This window comes from Suncus etruscus, chromosome 3 (assembly GCF_024139225.1).
Source record: "Suncus etruscus isolate mSunEtr1 chromosome 3, mSunEtr1.pri.cur, whole genome shotgun sequence".
Classification (NCBI taxonomy): domain Eukaryota; kingdom Metazoa; phylum Chordata; class Mammalia; order Eulipotyphla; family Soricidae; genus Suncus; species Suncus etruscus.
The window spans coordinates 39,247,891-39,267,978 of record NC_064850.1 but is presented as its reverse complement, the minus strand read 5'-3'; the positions used below and the strand labels follow the sequence as shown (position 1 = coordinate 39,267,978).

Here is a 20,088-nt window from a genome sequence, read left to right as displayed (position 1 = left end):
GAGGAGTGTTGAAAAACTCTGAGCTTGTCCGAGGTCGTGGGTGAGGAATGAATGACAGAGCTGGACAATGGCTGACAGGTGATTCTCGGAATGTTGGTCTCTTGCAGGGACCCCAAGCAGAGATGAAATTGGTCCTTATCTAATTGCATCTTTCTGATAGAGCCAGGTCCTTGTAACCCCTCTATTGTGAGCCCAACCCTAGGGCAGCAGAATGCTTGGGGGGGGGGGGCACAGACCCCTGTTGCTTGGGCATACAATAAGTTTAGGAGTTGAGGCAGTATCTCTGTTGCTTTGTTCTGGTTTAGAAATCCCAGCTGAAATGGGCACCCAGGAAAGACAACACTGGGAGCCAAGCTCTGTGATGATTCTGAAGGGCTGGTGCTAAAAGGTTCTAGAAGACTCTAGGGAGTTCTAGAATGTTCTAGAGGCTTTAGAAAGCAACCGTCAATGCAACTACTTTTCAAAAAGAACTAATTAGGGATTAGTGAAGCAGACCAGAGGTACGCTCTGGCCCAGATTTTTCTGCTTTCTTATTTATGCCGTGTTAGATTGAAATCCAGCATTTCACACACACATGTCTCACACCCCCACCCCTGGCCCTGCCCACGGGTAGGCCTCCCTCAGTTTTGCCTTCTGGAGAATGGGGATGGAAAGCCACAGCAGCCCACTTGCTTGGGCTGGGCACTTGTTTTGGGGGCACCCGTGAACGCTGTGAATGCACAAAGGCAGGTAGTGGGATAAAACTGACCTTGGAAAAGAGAGGCTGCCGAAATAAAGCCCAAAGTCCTGCTTCCCTGCAGGACTCCCAGGTTTACCATTTCGTCAGTTAGTTGGGATTCTCCTTTGCAGTCACCAAGGGGAATCTGGGAGCCCCATTTCTGAGCGAGGGAGAGGAAGGGAGATCCTGTAGGTCACAGTGCATGGGCCCAGTAATTCTTTCTTTTTTTTTTTTTTTGGTTTTTTTTTTTTTTTTTTGGTTTTTTTGGGGGTCACACCCGGCAGTGCTCAGGGGTTACTCCTGGCTCCAAGTTCAGAAATCACTCCTGGCAGGCTCGGGGGACCATATGGGACGCCGGGATTTGAACCGATGACCTTCTGCATGAAAGGCAAATGCCTTACCTCCATGCTATCTCTCCGGCCCCAGGCCCAGTAATTCTTAATTTGGAGTTTCTGGGGACACTTCTGACAACCAAAGATGCCTGGGCCCAACTCCAGACCCCAGTCTTGAGTAATTTGGAGTTGGGGCCACAGGACTCAGGGACCTCTTCTGAGCCTTGAAGCCCACACTGAATTAGTTCCCTCTCCTCTGGGCCCCGATGTGTAAACAGTTTTTGATTTTCTCCTATTAAACAGAGTTGGGAAGTGATCCTGGCTATCTGGGACCTATAGGAGACACCCAAATCTGTGGGCACCCTGGGCCCATGTCCTGGAACCTGGAGGCAGCAGCGGGTGAATGAATGAAGGCAAGGTTCAGAGGTTTCACACATGCTGTCCTCTGAGAACATACCCTTGGCTGTCTCAGACGCTCTGAGTCTCCTTCCTATCACAAGCACAGCACCCTGTAGAGACAAGATTTCCAAATCTCCAATGAAACCATGCTGAGTTCCCAAGTCCTTGAGCATGATGAAGCAGAGAGGCAAGTGTTGCCCCTGAGGGCAGACTAGACCTGAGACTTTAGCTGGGTGGGTGCAGAATGAGACACTGTGGTTGGGAATAAAGCTGAGGCCAGTGCAATGGCCGCCTTACCCTGGGGGTTAAAGAATGCATCTCATCAACTTCCCACACCCCACCTCTCCCCCATGACAGCCCTCCCATAGGAGAAGGCTCAGCTCCAAGAGGTGGCATTTGCTTTTCATGCAAAGCATGCGGGCCATGAGGGAACCCTATTAAAGCCGGCATTGTGTGGACCCAGCTGTGCATCCCTCCCTTGCTCCCCCAAACAACAGGAGGAGGGGCACTCAGTCTCTCCCCCATTCCGCCTGTGTGTATGTGTGTGTGTGTGTGTGTGTGTGTGTGTGTGTGTGTGTGTGTGTGTGAAGCAGCTGAAAGAGTCCTGGACTGTGCAAGGAGTACTGAGGGAGTTCCTGGGGGCTGAGGTTCGGGTGTGGGAGCTTCTACTTTCTCCTAGCCCCAGTGGTCAGTGGCCGGGATGGGCATGTCCTCTGCTGGCTTCCAATCTGCTCCGACTATCACAACAGTGAGATATTGTCCTTGGGATGGGGGAGAGGCAGATCCTGCTGGGAAACACCCACCACTCCCAGTCCTGCCACCTGCTGGCAGCTGCCCTAGCTGGCCTGGGCTGGGGCAGCTCCCTGCCTGCCATAAGTGGGCTCAGTCCTACATTGAGCCCCCAAGAGCAGAGGTGGGAGTGAGTTCCGGGTGTCCTTGGCTCTGCAGACTCATTGTCGCCCTGGCATCAGGGCCTGGCAGGGGCGGGCGTGTCTAATTATAATCTTCGACCTTGGGCTCCAGGATACAAGGGCTCAGGACACCCCATGGCTCCTGCTCTCCAGCCAGGCTTATTGTGGTGCCGGGAATGGACCCTCCTGGACTCCTCCAGAATCCCCTGGCATCCCAGAGGCTGGAAGCTTGAATTCTGCTAAGGGACTTGGGGAGAGCAGGCCTGTCTGTGTGGTCTTCAGAAGGTTCTTGAATCACCCAGAACCCTGATTTTTTCTTTTTTTCCATGCAAGGACAATATTTCCTAGTTTTCAGTGGGTGGAGCTTTGACCAAGCCCGAGTGTAAACTCCCAACATAGCTCAGAAATGCTCCGCCCTTGAAAGAAATCCCTGAGGGCAGCCTGCAGGCAGTGGTCAGCATTGAGGGGGGTATTATAACCTGGCTGAGAAAGGATTCTTGTATAGAGGGGGTAGGGGAGCCTAGGCAGAGGGCTCTGGGGAGAGTAGCAAGCTCCTGTCACTGGAGAGAGAGAGGGAGCAGTGAAGCTGCAGGGAAGCCAGAGGTTGGCCAGACTATCTTTGACATGGAGGGACTATCTCTGACATAATGACTTTCTCTGATGTGAAGTCTATCTCTGACAATACCCATAGTGCTAGGCAGTCACTCTGGGAAGATCCTGCCTGCCACTTTCTGTCAGGGGACTCTACCAGACCAGTGGACTTCCTGGAGTAGGAGTCAAAGCCTCCTCCTGGCCCCGTCTCCTGACCAGGCAAGGCTAAGCTCTGCAGGGTGTGTGTGTGTGTGTGTGTGTGTATGTGTGTGTATGCATATTTAGTGTGTGTATGTGAGTCTATGTGTGTAAGTGTGCATCTCCCCAGAGTTCCCCCCACCCCAAAACCTCTTCTTTGCGCAAACCTCACTATTCCCCCACACACGAGGCTGTTCGCTAACGGAAAGGCCCTTTTGTGTTTCCTGTTCTTCCAGAAAGGAAGCTCCCTCCATGTGGGGCTGCCACTTAGACCCCTGGGCCTAAGTCTGTCTCCTGCCTGGCTCGGTCCCACTTGTCTGTTAGTACCAAGGCCTCCTGTGTCCCAGGCTCAGTGTCAGGTGTGCAGTTGTCCATGCCAGGTCACCTGGAACTGAAAGGTCGGTTGACTCTGGAAGTCACACAGCCAGGAGCAGAGAAGCCAGATTCAGTCATAGCAAGGTTCCAGGTGTCTTTGCTCCACTATGGACCCACATGCTTAGTTTGCATGTTCGGGAACTTTCCAAATGGGGAAATCTCTCTGAGGCTAGAATGGATGTGAGACTCAAGTGCTGTTTCATTCATTTGGGGGGATTCATTCTGTTTGTCTTTTTTTGTTTATTGGTCACATCTGATGATGCTCAGAGGTTATTTCTGGCTCTATACTCAGGGATCACTCGGGGGACTGGAGGGAATGCAGGAGATGGAACCTGGGTTGGCTGCAGGCAAGGCAAGCACCCTACCTGCTGTGCTATCACTTTGGCCCCATGCTTTTTAAAATAATTAGATTTCAAGTCATACCTGACATGCTCAGAGCTTAATCCTGATTCTGCATTCAGGGATCATTCCTGGCTCACCACGCTGGGACCAGGCAAGTACCTTACCTGAAGCCCTTCTCTTAAATGTTGTTTTTTTTTTAATTTATTTTTTATTTTTGGTCACACCCAGCAATGTTCAAAATTTACTCCTGGCACTGCTCTCAGGAATTACTCCTGGGGGGCTCAAGGGGACCATATAGGATGCCGGGAGTTGAATTGGGTTGGCCTGTATAAGGCAAGTTCCCTCCCCACTGTGCTATGTTCCTTTTCAACGCCTGCTTCACAGCCTGGCTCAGTTGGCAAACAGTTACCCACTGACCAGATGCCTCTTGCCTGGTGCAGCCACACTCCTGTCATCTGTTGTCTGCCACTGTTTTCATGCGACTGAACTGAGGAGCTAAGGCATGGAAGGGAGCAGATGATGGGAAATATTCACATGTCTGGTTGGTGCCAACTCTGTCCCAGCAGCTGTGACTCCTCCTCTCGTCTCTTATATCTCCTTTGCTCCACTCCCCTCCCCTTCTCTTTTTTTTTTTTTTTTTTTGGTTTTTGGGTCACACTCGGCAGTGCTCAGGGGTTACTCCTGGCTGTCTGCTCAGAAATAGCTCCTGGCAGGCACGGGGGACCATATGGGACACCGGGATTCGAACCAACCACCTTTGGTGCTGGATCGGCTGCTCGCAAGGCAAACGCCGCTGTGCTATCTCTCCGGGCCCTCCCCTCCCCTTCTGATCTCCTTCTTCCCTCTCCTTCCCTCTCCTCCACTTCATATTTTGGGCCACACCCAGTGATGCTCAGGGATTATTCCTGTCTCTGCACTCAAAAATCACTCCTGGCAGGCTTTGGAGATGCTATGGGACCCTGGGAATCAAACCCAGGTCAGCCACATGCAAGGCAAATGTCTTACCTACTGTGCTATTGTTCAGGCCCATTCTGTCCTTGTCAACAGGGAGAGGGAATCACAAACATTTCTATATCCTTTGTCCATTTTCTTTTGCTTTTTTTCTTTTGGGGCCATACTTGGTGCGCTAGGGGTTACTGCTGGCTCTGCACTCAGAAATCACTCCTGGCAGGCTCATAGAACCATATGGGTTGCCTGGGATTGAACCGGGTCTGTCTAGATTGGCAGCATGCAAGGCAACTGCCCTACCACTGTGTTATCGCTCTGGCCCTGCTTTGCTTTGTTTGAGAACCACAAATGGTCTCTGAGCATTACCAAGAATGATCCCTGAGCACAGAGCAAGAAACGAGCCCTGAGCACAGTTGGGTGTGGCCCAGCACCTGTCCCCTAAAGATATTCATGGAATTGAGGCTGTGGTAGTGTGACATGGATGGTTTTATGGCTCCTCTCAGCCCATCAGGGGTCCCCAAACCTCACAGTAGAAAAAGTGACACAAGAACCTTCTGCCAAGTGAACCCCCTGAGCATTTCCTTGAGAGCATTTGTGGGCGCTGGCCTCCAAGAAAGGATGCTGAAAGTTCGGGAGGGAGGGGGCAAAAAATTAGTAGGAGGAAGGCAGCATGGGCTGAGAGGTTATACCCATCCTCCAGGAGATGAAAGGGAGGTTCCAGTGAGATCAGGGGTACAGGGTCCAGAGTCCAGCCCGAGTCCAGTATGACTAGACACGTGGTGGAATTAAGTGAAGAGATGACACATCACCCACACTCTGCTGGGTGGGGGCCTAGGTGGGTCCCGGAAGGAGCACTGGTGGGGAGGAGTCGGGGGTTGGTTAGTTTTCAGTGCCAGTTCCCAGAGGTTCCTGTTTTGGGTCCCCAAAACAGTTAGGAGAGCACTTCCTGTTTCCCTGGAGCATTTCACGCCAGACCCCTAGAGAGGACGACTTGGCCGATACCCCTCAGCAGACATCCCTGGTGGCACAGCTTTTGGGGTTTTCCGCCCCCACCCATGTTGGGTGTGCCGTAGGAAATCCTGTCCTGACTCAAAACGAACCCCAGCGCCTGGGCACTCCTGATTCACTTCCTGGCTGGGCGTACCATCTGTAGGGTGGCATGAACCGGCATCAGACACAATGGTCCATGCCTGAGCATGGTTCCTCTGAGCCTCAATTTCCCCTTCAGGGGCCGGAGAAATAGCATGGAGGTAAGGCGTTTGCCTTGCATGCAAAAAGTCGGTGGTTCGAATCCCGGCATCCCATATGGTCCCCCAAGCCTGCCAGGAGTGATTTCTGAGCATAGAGCCAGGAGTAACCACTGAGCTCAGCTGGGTGTGACCCCCCCCAAAATTTTTCCCCTCCTGCTAGATGTCATGGTCACTCCCATGCTGTGCTGTTGGTAGATAATGGACATCAGGCATGTTCCTATGGCCTAGTACACAGCAGGTGGGTGTCTATGGAGTGCCTAGTATTGGGCGACATTACCTCCAACTCTCCAAAGTCAAGATCCTTTTTTGTTTTTTTTGTTTTGTTTTGTTTGGGCCACACCCAGCAATGCTCAGGTGTTACTCTGCACTCAGGAATCAGTCCTGGCAGTGCTCAAGAGACCCTATGGGATTCTAGGGAACGAATCTGAGTGCAAAGCAAGTGCCTTCCCCGCTGTACTTTGGCTCTTGCTCCCGTCAAGACTTCTTTGGTACCCTAAGGTCAAGCCTCATGATGAACTTGACGTCCTTCCCAGGCCATCATGCTGTCACAGGCAAGCGCTCTCTAGAGTGCAGAGAGGATATTGCAGGAAACTCAGCCTGCCCTAAGAGATAGCCAAGGGTTGGGGCACTGCTTTGAGTGGAACCCCATTGTGTGGCGGGATGTCTACCAATGGTCCTGAAACTACGGCCCTCGGGCCACTTATTGTATTTATTCCCATTTTGTTTCTTCACTTCTAAATAAGATATATGCAGTGTGCATAGAAATTTGTTCATAATTTTTGTTTTTACTATAATCTGGCCCTCCAACAGTCTGAAGGACAGTGAACTGGCCCACTGTTTAAAAAGTTTGAGGGCCCCTAGCCCACCCCACGATGTTGCTTTTTCATTTGGACAGTTTTTCGATGTGGGGCTTCAGAGTTAAAGGCTATTTCGGAGACATTTCCCAGCACGTGACCTGATTTGCAGGGAGCCCGACTACCAGCCCAATATCATTTCCAGAGATTTGTTAAGGTCTGTCGAGCCTTCCCGCAGGGTCTGACACTGTTGAGACTCTGCTTCCCAATTGTTATGGAACCCCTGCCACCTCATGCCCTCCAAGTTGGCCTCTCTACCATCATAGGCTCTCCCTCTATGCTTTGAGCCTTCTCTGCTCCCAAATCCTTTCCCCACCTATAGTTTTCTCTACTGCTTCTGTTGGTTTTGCTTTGCCTCCATTTCATCTCAATTCCCCCCACCCCACCCTCATGGTCCCTCCTTTCTCAGCCCAGTGTTCTACTACTACCTCTGCTCTGAGCCCTCCCTGGGTCCCCTCACCCACTTCTCTGCCCATCTCTAATCTTAGGAGCTCCTTGTGCCCCTTTACCACTGCAGTGCATGCTAAGAAGGGTGACTCAGTGGATCTCTCTGTGTCCACTGGCAGCTCTATCTAAGGCTGGCGTTTTGCAGACTTTTTGTTTAGTTTTGTTTGGGATCTACATCCGGTGGCACTCAGGGATTACTTATGATTCAGCACTAAGAAATTATACCTAGCAGGTTCAGGGGGGCCCTATGGAATGTTGGGGATAGAACCTAGATGGGCCACATGCAAGGCAAATGCCTTTCCTCACTGTGCAATTGTTCTAGTCTCTGTTCTGCAGCCCATCTCTGTCAGTGATCCAGAACCCATCTGGTGGTAAAAGTCACCAATGTTACTGTCATCTGTTAGACAGACAGGATATTGGGACCTGCTTCTCACACACAAATCTGCTTCTGTGCCCATACAGCAGGGCTGTGGGATGAAGCCAATTCTCTTATTCATGAGGGTTTATCTGGGCAGAAGAGATAAGACAGCAGCAAGTGTGCTTGCCTTGCACATGGTCAACCCAGATTTAATCTCATCATCTCATAGGGTCCCCTGAGCCTGTCAGGGATGATCCCTAGGTGCCAGGAATAAGTCCTGAGCATTTCTGAGTATGTTTCCCAATAAAACAAACAAACAAAAAAGAGGGGCTTCATTGCCAAGGAATTTCCAGCATTGATGCTGCACCAAGGCTGTTCATATACCACCAGGGCCTCATGGACACCTATTTCCCTGGGGCTACCCAGGTGAGGGTACCTGCCTGGATGGCTTCTGCTTTCAGGCCGGCCACCTTCACTCTCTTTGTGGGCAGCAGACACTGATTCCAGTTTGCTTCATTACTCAAAACCAACTTTTCATATTGGTTTTTATGATCTTCTTTCTTTGTTTCCTTGGCTACATCTGATGGTTACTCTGAGCTTGGCTGTCTGGAATTACTCTAGTTTTACTTGTTGAACCCTGCAATTTCAGGGATGAAATCTAGGCCACTGCATACAAACCCTGCCCATAGCCTGTTGAACTATCTTTCTACCACCCAGATCTGCTTCTTTGTTTTGGGAGGATTGTGGGCATCTCCAACCATGTTGCAGTGTTCAGGGGTTATTCTCGGCTCTGCACTCAGGAATCACTCTCAGTGGTGTTTGGGGAACCATATGTGATGCTGGGGATCAAACGGGTCAGTTGTGTTCAAAGCAAGTGCCTTCCCTGCTGTAATATTGCCCCAGACCTTGCTCCACTTCTTAAGCAACAGCCAGGACCACATCTGTGACTTGTTGTTGTTGTTGTTGTTGTTTTTAAATCTTTGGACACACCCAGAAGTGCTCAACGGCTGTTACTAGCCCTGTGCTCTGGGGTCTTTACCAGCAGTGCTGGGAGGGGGTTTGTCTTGGAGTTCCCATTTGTAAAGTGTGTGGTCCAGTCATCGGACCAGCTCTGCGTATTTCATTCCCCAAACATATAAGTCCGGTTGCTTCACCTCCCTAAGCCTCAGTTTCTGTATTTCTGCAGTGGGAATGATGAAAAAGACCTTTGACACTGCCAGAAGATGGATCCAGCAAAGACATGAGCACCTGCAGGTGGAGGAACATATTGACTGACACCGGTGTCTTGCTCCGTGATTGGAAGGTATGATTATCCAATAGGGAAAGAGATCCCCAATAGACCTTTTGCTCCTGTATGTCACAGGCTGAGGTTCAGCTTTGGACCCTGTGGGAAAAAAAGCTTTCTTTCTGCTCTAGCTGTGTTGTGATATATAATTGGCTTCCTGGAAGAGGTAGTGATCTGCCCATCACTGAGGCAAGCAAGTGTGGGAAGCTTATGAGAGCTGTATTTTAAAGGAAATACAAGTGATAGCACAGTGGATAAGGTGATTGTCTTGTACCTGGTCGACCCAGGTTTGATCCCCCAAAATCAGTTATATTATATATATAGTCTTATGGTGCCAAGGATTTGGCCCAAGTGACGGAGCAAGTGCATAACCTATGTGAGAGCTTGTTTGGAGGTTCTAGCAGGGGAATGTGGCTACTCCTATACCCTCGACCGAAGAATGGTCCGTCTCTATTCGGGGAAGGCCGTCCTCTTCGACCGAGCGTGCAGCTTCGGGAGGGATGCACATGGAGCGGTGAGGGAGGAATGGGACACCCGCCTAGCAAGCCATATCAGCCAAATCAACCCTGGCGATCAATGGGGTGACAGATGTCACAGCCAGATCGCCCTCACGTCCGCATAACCTATGTGAGGCCCTGATTTCCACCCCCCAGAATCACATGGCCCCTTCTTGCTAGTATCACTGGGAACAGCCCCTATACAAGAGTAGACTTGTTGGATATAATTCCACCACCCACAATTCAGCTCTTTAACAGATACGTTTATGTGCCATTTTTCTTTATTTTAATTGTGGTATCAGGGATCCTCCATGCAGTCTGTACTCAGCCTCTCAAAACATCTCCCCAGCCTACATTTGTGGACATACTATCTTAGTGTATTCACAGAGCTCTACAAACACACCACAATCTCTATTACTGACACCAAGCCACACCACTGCACCCCAGACTCCATCAGGAAATTTCTGAGGACAGTATCATGGGATCTTGTCATGATCTAAAGCATTGTTTGTTTGTTTCAGGGTCACAACTGGCTAAGCTCAGGGCTTACTCCTGGCTCAGCACTTTAGGGTCGCTCCTGGCTGGCTTAGGGGACCCTAGGAAATGCCTGAGATCAAACCGAGATCAGGTCCTTGTAAGGCAAACTCCCTACCTGTTGTGCTATTGCTCCAGATCCTCTATTTTATTTTGTTGTTGTTTGTTTGTTTTTTCCACACCTGGTGGTGCTCAGGGTTACTCCAGGCTCTGTGTGCAGAAATCGCTCCTGGCAGTCTTGGGGGATCAGATGGGATGCCAGGAATCGAACTGGGCAAACACCTTACCACTGTGCTATTGCTCTGGCCCACTCCAGCTCCTCTGAAGCATTGTTACATGCCATATGACCTCCCTGTTTTGCAGTATAAATGGAGAAAAAACATGGTTTAGTTTGGTTTTGCTGTGGGTGCTATGTGGATGTTTAGAGAGCTTGCTCCTGGTGGTGCTCAGGGTACCAGGGATCAAATCCAGGGCTCCTGCATGTAAATCTTGCACTCTAGCCGTTGAGGCCATGTCTTGAACCCTGGTTAGTGTGCATTCTGTTTGTCCACCATTAGATGATAAGTACTTCAGCTCTTTCCACTTCTCAGCTCACACAAGAATGTTATATGGACAGATGATTTTTTTTTCTCCCACAAGTGTATTGAGCAGTAGAACCACTGTAGCACTTGGCAGCTCAGTTGTGGGCTTTTGTTTGTGGGGGGGATTGGGTTTTGGGGGGGGTGGTCACACCCGGTAGTGCTCAGGGGTTACTCCTGGCTCTATGCTCAGAAATCGCTCCTAGTAGGCTCAGGGGACCATATGGGATGCCAGGATTTGAACCACCAACCTTCTGCATGCAAAGCAAACGCCCTATCTCCATGCTATCTCTCTGGCTCCAGGTGTGGGCTTTTGGTCATCTGCTAAGTACATACCAGTACTCCCAGCTCAGTGAGCACCTCATCCCACAGTAGCACTTAGACACTGCCATCCTCAAGGAGCAGAGTATGTTTCCACTTGGTCTAACGTGGCCTGTGACATAGCGTCTCTTCTCCTGGGCTGTGTTTCTGGGGCTGCTGGCATTGCTGCTTTTGATATCCCAGAAAGAGAATTCTGGTCCAGTGCCAAGGGCTGGATTTGAGTTCTGAGCAGTGTGCCCTCTGCTGCAGAGGGACTACCACTGCTGAATGAAAACTATCCATTATTTTATAAATATATATAATTACTTTATTTAAGCATTGTAGATACAAAGTTGTTTATAATTGAGTTTCAATCTCACAATATACACCACCTTTCATCAGATCACTTTTCCTACCACCATGTCCCCAGTTTTCCCCAATATTGCCTGTCTCTAGGTTAGGCATTTTACTTCTATCTTGAGCAGTGATTCAAAGCCCGGCACCCCATATGGTCCCCCATGCCTGCCAGGAGTAATTTCTGAGTAGAGAGCCAGGAGTAACTCCTGAGAGTTGCCAGGTGGTGCCCAAAATCCAAACAAACAAACAAACAAATAAATAAGAATTACTCCTGGGGCCCGAGAGATAGCATGGAGGTAAGGCATTTGCCTTGCAGGCAGAAGAACAGTGGCTCGAATCCCGGCATCCCATATGGTCCCCCTGTGCCTGCCAGGGGCGATTTCTGAGCATAGAGCCAGGAGTAACCCTTGAACGCTGCCTGGTGTGACCCAAAAAACAAAAACAAACAAACAAAAAAAGAATTACTCCTGATTATAACTTCTGGTAATTGCTACTGATAATTACGCTTGGTGCTTGGGGGACCAATGGGATTCTAGGGATCAAATCTTGGTCAGCTGTGTACAAGGCAAATGCCATTCCAGTTGTGCTATCTTTTGCCACCCCCCACTCTCTTAAGAGTGTTCTCTGAAAAACACCACATTTTAGTTCAACAAAATCCAATTCTTCTTTTTGTTTTGCTGCTTATACTTTAATCCCAGCTAAAAACATCATTGCTAATGGTAAGGCTGGGAAGAGAATTTTGCCTGTTTTGCTCCAAGCTTCACAGTTGTTTTTTTTTTTTTTTTGGTTTTTGGGCCACACCCGTTTGACGCTCAGGGGTTACTCCTGGCTAAGCGCTCAGAAATCGCCCCTGGCTTGGGGGGACCATATGGGACGCCGGGGGATCGAACCGAGGTCCTTCCTTGGCTAGCGCTTGCAAGGCAGACACCTTACCTCCAGCGCCACCTACCCGGCCCCCACAGTTGTTTTTTTTGCTGGATTCTCAGTTGACTTTTGCATATGGTGTGAGGCTGGACTCCCACTCATTTGCCTGAGGCCATCTATAGCCCAGCACCATTGCACAAAAATCTATTTTTTCCCATTGAATTGTCTTGGCCTTCTTTCTTTCTTTCTTTTTTTTTTTTTTTGGTTTTTGGGCCACACCTGGTAACGCTCAGGGGTTACTCCTGGCTATGCGCTCAGAAGTCGCTCCTGGCTTAGGGGACCATATGGGATGCTGGGGGATCGAACCGCGGTCCGTCCAAGGATAGCACAGGCAAGGCAGGCACCTTACCTCTAACGCCACCGCCCGGCCCCTTGGCCTTCTTTCTTAAAAACAGATCATCTACAGGGACTGGAGCAGTAGCGCAAGCAGTAAGGCATCTGCCTTGTGCATGCTAGCCTAGGATGGACCACGGTTCAATCCCCCAGCATTCCATATGGTCCCCCAAGCCAGGAGCTATTTCTGAGTGCATAGCCAGGAATAACCCCTGAGCGTCATTGGGTGAGCCCAAAAACAAATCCAAAACAAACAAAACAAAACAAAACAAAAAACCCAGATTGTCTACAAATGTGAGTCTAAACTGTTGCTTCAACTGTGGAATGTTCTGACAAAGGAAAAAGGAAATGCTTCCTACCAGGGATGTGGTTCAGCAGGAGAACATTTGCCTTGAAGATGAGAGGCCCTGGGTTTGAGCCCCAGCACACACACACACACACACACACACACACACACACACACACACACACACACTGGGTTTGAGCCCCAGCACACACACACACACACACACACACACACACACACACACACACACACACACACACACACACACACACACACACAGCTTCTCCCAGAGGCAGCAACACCCATAATGGTTTGCAACAAGATGTTTATGGTCTGGGCAGGTCTCTTTCTTTCTCCAGCCTCAGTTTCCCCTTCTCTCAGGTGGCACTGCTGGATTAAAAGGTTCCTAAAACATGGTCCAGGTCCTGAGATCCTGTTGAAATTTCTGCAGGTTTACTGGGAATCCTCCATGAGCTCTGCTTCTACAAACTGGTGGGGAAACGGTGTCAGAGCTGAAGACCTTTCTGGTACTCAAACCCTTGTCTCACACCTACAGCAAGTACACTTCACCCCTCAGCTGCAACCTCAGCCCTAACTTGAATGGCTATTTTTAGTGGGGCGGGACTTCTCTTTTCCACCTTCATCCCTATACTCAGAGTCCTTGTGAGCATGCGCAGAGCCCATCTGACTGTCCCATCACCAAGTGGACATCAACCCAAGCAAGTCTAGCCCAGACATTGCAGTGAGAACAAGAGGCTGAGTTCCCAGACACTACTGATTTTCCACCAACAGGGAGACAGGCTCTGAGCCCAGTCTCCCCTGGTGTTTCAGCCCCTCCTTTGCTTTCTGGGACCCCCCAGGAGGAGGGACTAGGACTTCTATAGAACAGAAGAGAACCTCAAGCTTGTATTTGTCCTGCCAGTCTTTGATCCATTTCTAAGTCTTGGCTGTTGCTTTGAGGTGCCCAGATGTGGCCGTGAGAACTGCCTGTCCTGGCTCTTGGCTGGCAGTGCCCTTGGAGTGACTCAGCACCTACTACCCCCCCGGCTGCCTCCAGCTATTTGGCCTGGCACCAAGCACCCCACACAGGATCCCTATTTGAGCTTTGGGGTGCTTGGAGGTGCTTAGCACAGTGTGGGACCCCAATGAGGGGTTATCCCCAGGGCAGGCAGAAATCCAACTAGGTTGACCTCAGAGCTGGCAGATCAAACAGCCAAAGGTTATTGCCAATTCTGAGGAAAGACTAAGAAGGTTCAAGGTGCCACCAATCCCCACGGGCATGCAGATCACTCCAGGAACTGCTGATGGGCACATGAATGGGTGGGGGGGCAGTTGGGGAAATAGTTTGACAATATCTTTAAAATGTCAACTTGGGGGACTGGAGAGAGATATATAACAACAGTAGGACATTTGCCTTGCACGGTGACTAACCCTGGACAGACCCAGGTTTGGTTCCCAGTATCCCATATGGTCCCCTGCACCTGCCAGGAGTGATTTCTGAACTCATAGCCAGGAGTAATCTTGAGTGCTGCCAGGTGTCACCCAAACAACAACAACAACGACGACGTCAACTCAAGATGACAGAGAAATAGTACAGCAGGCAGGGAGTTTTCTTTGCACGTGGCTGATCTGGACTTGATTCCTCACACTTCACATAGTCCCCTGTTTCCTGCCAGGAGTGAGGCCTGAGCACAGAGCCAAGAGTTATTCCTGAGCACCGAGCTAGGGAGAATCATAAATATCCCTGGATTCCCCCCCCCAAAAAAAAAAGAATAGAAAGGAATAGACACCTGGCTGCCCCCTCTAGCCCAGGTGCTCACAATTTGGGGTCTAAGGACATTGCACACCAAGAATATGATGAACACGATATTTCTTTTCTTCTTTTCCCTCTTTTTAAACTTTATTTATTGATTGATTGGTTGTTGGGTCACACCCAGCAGTGCTCAGGAGTTACTCTTGGCTTTGCACTCAGAAATCGCCCCTGGCAGGCTGAGGGACAATATGGGATGCCAGGAATCAAACCCGGTCACTCCTGGGTCGGCTGCACGCAAGGCAAACACCCTATCGCTGAAGAACACAATGTTTCTGTGAGAAACTTAGGAAAGTTTGTCTGAAAAAAGCTGCAAAGTGGGAAATGAGCTAGGGGCGGGCCAGGCTGGCTCCTAGAAGAGGCTGGTGGGCTCAGGAATGCTGCTGGCATTTTCCATTTTCCTGGATAGGTATAGCCTGGTATGTGTGTGTGTGTGTGTGTGTGTGTGTGTGTGTGTGTGTGTGTGTGTGTGTGTGTGTGTGGTCTGTGTGTCCACACCAGTGTTTCTCAGGGTAGCATGCGGTGCTGAGTGTGGAAGCCCAGACTTCATTCACCATGCAAGGTGAATGCTCTGCCAGGTCGCCTCCCAGTCTGGGAACACCAGCTAGTGATGTGCACTGGACCGATGAAGAGTCTCTGAGCTCAGTGCCTTAGAGACTATTTATGGGGTCCCTGGGATCTCCTGGCATTTCCTCTGCCCTGGCGAGAAGCTGGACCGGGGCTCACAGTGTGTGAAATCCCCACACTCTTGGACACAGCGGCCATAACACAGTTGGGAGGGCATTGGCCTTGCATACGGCAGACTTGAGTTTGATCTCCGGCATCCCATATGATTCCCAGAGCCTGCCAGGGGTAATTTCTGAGCGAGCCAGGAGCAACCTCTGAGTGCTGCCAGATGTGGCCTAAAAACCTAAAAACAAAACAAGCAAACAAAAAGAAGTCTACACACTCCACACTCTGTTCCCAGAGACTTAGCAGGATCCAAGGATCCTGAACTCAGCAGCACCAAACTTTCCTTGATGCCACATCAGAGCTCACTATGGCCCCCCCAGTCCTTGCCATCTTCACTTTTGGCCAGAAGCCCTCCCCTTTTCAGTCCCTGATTTGCTGCTTTCTCTGCAGCCTGGGCCAATCACTGGGGTCTCAGGAAGTGTGGCCTACCCGTGCTCCACCCCCACCCAGCAGTCAGTACCCTATCCCGCTTTGTGCCCCCTGGTTCCCTTGGCACCAGAGAAAGAGACATTGGTCTTTGCCCACCTTTGCCAAGACTCGTGTTTCCTGGAGGGAAACCTTGGTGTCCTGTTAACTGCCTGTTTTCCAGTGTTTGAAAAATTCTGAAAAATGCAACTTCACAGTCACCGTTTCCAGGAAGGAAAGTGGCTGTTGCCCAGCCAGGCCCTGCAGCCAGCTCCCAGCACTCCCCAAGAGAGGTGCCCTGGCCTTAGCGGTTGGTGAAGCAGGCCTCAAGCCTGATTCTGGAGATTTGCATTGGAACACCACAAGGCTGCACCCCCACCCTACCACGCCCTCCTGCCGCCTGCCTGGGCTTTGGATGCACTAAAGCCCAGGACTGTCCCAGCATGGGTCAGAGAGGGGCAGTGGGGGTGGGGGGTCCTGGTCTAGTGACCAGTGTGACGGGCACTGTTGAGGGGCCAGTGTCACCAGGGAAGGTACCCCAGGACCCTCCATGCCCCCAGGAGAGGGACCCTGGCCTGCCCTTGTGTTGTCTGCGTGTGAGTAAGGAATCTTCCAGAACCCACTGGGAGGAACCGCAGGGATTGAAACCAGCTGCTGCCCAGACCCTGACATTCCTTCTGCAGAGGAAACTGCCAGGGCTGGACCACGGCCAAGAGGGACAGGGGGCACCGTGGTGGGGGTGGCCTTGCTTTTCCCTGGATTTGGGAGTAGTCCTGGGACAGCAGCTGCCACACCCCATGCTGCCTGGGCCAGTGACTGTTTTTGATTCCTGAGTGAGGTTCAGGCTTCAGCGTCACCATCTGGGACTCAGATACTCAAGGGCAGCACATGGGTCAGCCCTGGGCTGCCTTTGCAGGGCCAGGAATCTAAAAATGCTGGTGGGGAGGGATATACAGACAGAATTGCAGGCCAGGGAGCCCCACAGAACTTGGGGCCTGACACCCTAGACTCGCTGAGAACCAACTCTCCTTTCCCCTCTGCCTTTGGGTGATGTTTGCTGGAACATTCTTACTTGGGTTCTCAAATCAAACGTGTGAGTTTGCAGGGTCAGAGCAATAGCAGTGCCTGGAGGTGCTTATCTTGCACATGGCCTATCTGGGTTTAATCTCCGGAATCCCATTGGGTCCCCTGACCAGGAGTGATTCCTGAGTTCAAAGCCAGGAGTAACCCCTGATCACTGCCAAACCACCCCCCAAACAAACAAAAAGTGAAAGTAGCTTTTGTGACTTCAAACTTGTCACCATTCACCAAAGCATAGACATTTCTTTCCACTGGTTTTCAGAAGACCGGAGCAGGATTCTCACCTGGCACCCCCAACACACATACAGGGAACACAGAGAGACATAAGGCTCATGACATTTGCCAGAATCGACCCCTTTCTCTGACCAGCCTTTAATTCTGCTCAAAGCAAAACCCCAAACCAGCAGTGCCCACGGCTCTACTGCCACATGTCCAAGCATTGTGGTTGGGGTGATCTTGAAATGGCCTGGAGGCCCATCACTATTCAAAGGCTCTGGAGTTTGGGGTTTGGGGGATGGGGAGTGCAGCTCAGTGCTGGAATAACTGTCTGATGCCATTGTGGCTCCACCTTCACCTCTAGGTCCCATTCAACATTTGTAGATCCTTCAGCTTGTGTCAGTCAAAGGTGTGAGTGTGTCAGGATGTGTGTGTCAGTGTGAGTATCTCAAGAATTCAGTTTGGGACCATTTGAGAACAATGTTCTCATATGACTGCTTTTCTCCTCTGCTTTTTATTTCTTATTATTCCTTTATTGGGGGACGGGGAGGCCACACCTGACAGTACTCCTGGCTCTGTGCACGGAGATCACTCCTGGTGATGCTCAGGAGACCAGATGAGGTTCTGGGGGCCAAACCTGAGTCAACCGTGTATAAGGCAAATGCCTTACCTGCTGTGCTATCACTCCAGCTCTGGGAAACTGCCTTTTATTCTTTTTTTTTGGGGGGGGGGGGGAGGTTTATGCCCAGCAGTAGTCTGGCTCTGCATTCAGAAGTTACTCCTGGCAAGCTTGGAGGGCCATGTGGGATGCTGGGGATCAAACCCAGGTCACCTGCATGCAAGGCAAATTCCCTACCTGCTGTGCTATCTCTCCAGCCCCAGTAACTGCCTTTTTTTTTTTCCCTTTGGTTTTTGGGTCACACCTGGCAGCACTCAGGGTTACTACTCCTGGCTCTACGCTCAGAAATCGCTCCTGGCAGGCTCAGGGGACCATATGGGATGCCAGGACTTGAACCACTGTCCTTCTGCATGCAAGGCAAACGCTCCACCTCCATGCCATCTCTCCAGTCTCTAACTCCCTTTTATTCTTGCCATGTAAAGTCTTCCTTTTGATTTTTTGTTTGTTTTTTTGTTTTTGTTTTGTTTTGTTTTGTTTTTTTGGGTCACACCTGGTGGTGCTCAGGGGTTTCTCCTGGCTGTCTGCTCAGAAATAGCTCCTGGCAGGCACGGGGGACCATATGGGACACCGGGATTCGAACCAACCACCTTTGGTCCTGGATCGGCTGCTTGCAAGGCAAATGCCGCTGTGCTATCTCTCTGGGCCCCAAGTCTTCCTTTTGAGAAGGGGCTGCCAGTCAAAGCCATTCTGGCTGGCACCCCACCCCCTATATCCAGGCCACACGTGCCTGCCACTGCTGCTCTGTGACCTGGGGCAGGATTCTTGTGTGTCTCACTACATGAGACAATGCCAACTGGTTTGGCAGAGAAGTTTGAAGGCTCACCCAACCCACAGTGAGTTAGGAGCCACTACTGAGCTGGGGGTATGAGGCCCACCCTAGATACTCTATTCCTCTATCCCCTTGTACTTCATCTGATGCAAACCCCCGGGCTTCTAAACCCCCAGAATTCCAAGGACTGGGGCTTTCTGACCAAACGCTGCCCTACTATTCCCCAGTTCTTCCCTCCATAGCTGCCATCTGAAACCCTGGGAGCCAGCCGCACCTTTGCTCCCCACTTTATAAAAAGAAAAGCCGAGTCTTTGGAAACCAATCAAGTCCCACACTAGAACAGAGATTAAAGCCACAATGAACCAATTTAAAGCCTGCACATTCTAGTGGGAGTTTCAAAAGAGGCATTCAAAGGCAGGGAGTGGCTGCAGGGAACGTATTAAGTTGTTAGAAAAACATCAAAATAGCCCTGCCATAAAAACAACACGTGGGGAGACTGGGCTCAGGACCAGGGGGGCCCTTCTTGGGCACCATCCCCGGGGGCAGGCGTGTCTGGGGCGGGGCTCTCCCGCTGCAGGGTTTGGGGAGGGTCCACAGACTTCCAGGCAGTGCTTCTTCTGAAGAAGGCAAAGGCCAGTGTGTGGAAACTGGTTTATTGTTACAGGTTTTTGTTTGGAGACACGCCTGGCCATGCTCAGCACACTGCTCCTGGCTTGGTGCATGGGGTCTGTCCCAACAGGGTTCCTACAACCCTGCAGTGCCTGTGATCAAATTCCACAATCATTTTTATTACTTGCTGTTGGAAGCCAAGATGTATTCCTGGCTCTGCATTTGGGGCTCAGTCTTGGAAGGTCTGGGGAGACCAGATGGGGTGTAGGAGATTGAAGCTAGGTCTGGTGTGTGCAAGGTCAGTACCCTCCTCCTATACTCTCACTCTGGCCCCTAAAACTAAACACAATTCAGGAGCTATAACACAGCAGGTAGGACACTTGCCTTGCATGAGGCCAGTCTGGGTTGGATCTCCAGCATCTCATATGGTCCCCTAAGCACCACCAGGAGAAATTCCTGAGTACAGAGCCAGGAATAAGCCCTGAGTCCTGCCAGGTGTGCCCCAAAAAGATAAAACAAAACAAAACTAACATTCTATCTTCCAGCCCCTATTTTACTTTTTTTTAGTTAATAAATTTTCAGTGCAGGGGTCGGAGAGATAGCACAGTGGTAGAGCATTTGCCTTGCACGCAGCAGATCAGGTGGATGGTGGTTCAAATCCCAGCATTTCATATGGTCCCCCGTGCCTGCCAGGAGCAATTTCTGAGCGAAGAGCCAGGAGCACCCGGAGTGCTGCTGGGTGTGACCTAAAAAAACCCAAAATACATAAATTTTTATTGCAAATGTGAAAAAAAAAAGAAAAGAAAAGAAAAAAGAAAGAAATAAAAGCCAGAGGCCTGAGCAAATAGCACAATGAATAGGCATTTGCCTCGCATGTGGCCAACCCATATTCGATCCTAGGTGTCTCATATGGTCCCCATGCTGCAAGGATTTTTTTCTGAGTGCAGAACCAAGAGTAACGCCTGAGCACT

General features: G+C 50.5%; 1 protein-coding gene across 1 annotated transcript in view; it reads left to right on the top strand.

The window, feature by feature from the left end:
• Nucleotides 1-20,088, top strand: part of SYNE3 (spectrin repeat containing nuclear envelope family member 3) — an 82,899-nt gene that overhangs the window by 21,402 nt on the left and 41,409 nt on the right. Inside the window, exon 2 of the mRNA XM_049769815.1 lies at nucleotides 8,910-9,026. The gene's annotated coding sequence lies outside the window, so the exon portion shown is untranslated. The remainder of the gene's footprint in view (nucleotides 1-8,909; nucleotides 9,027-20,088) is intronic.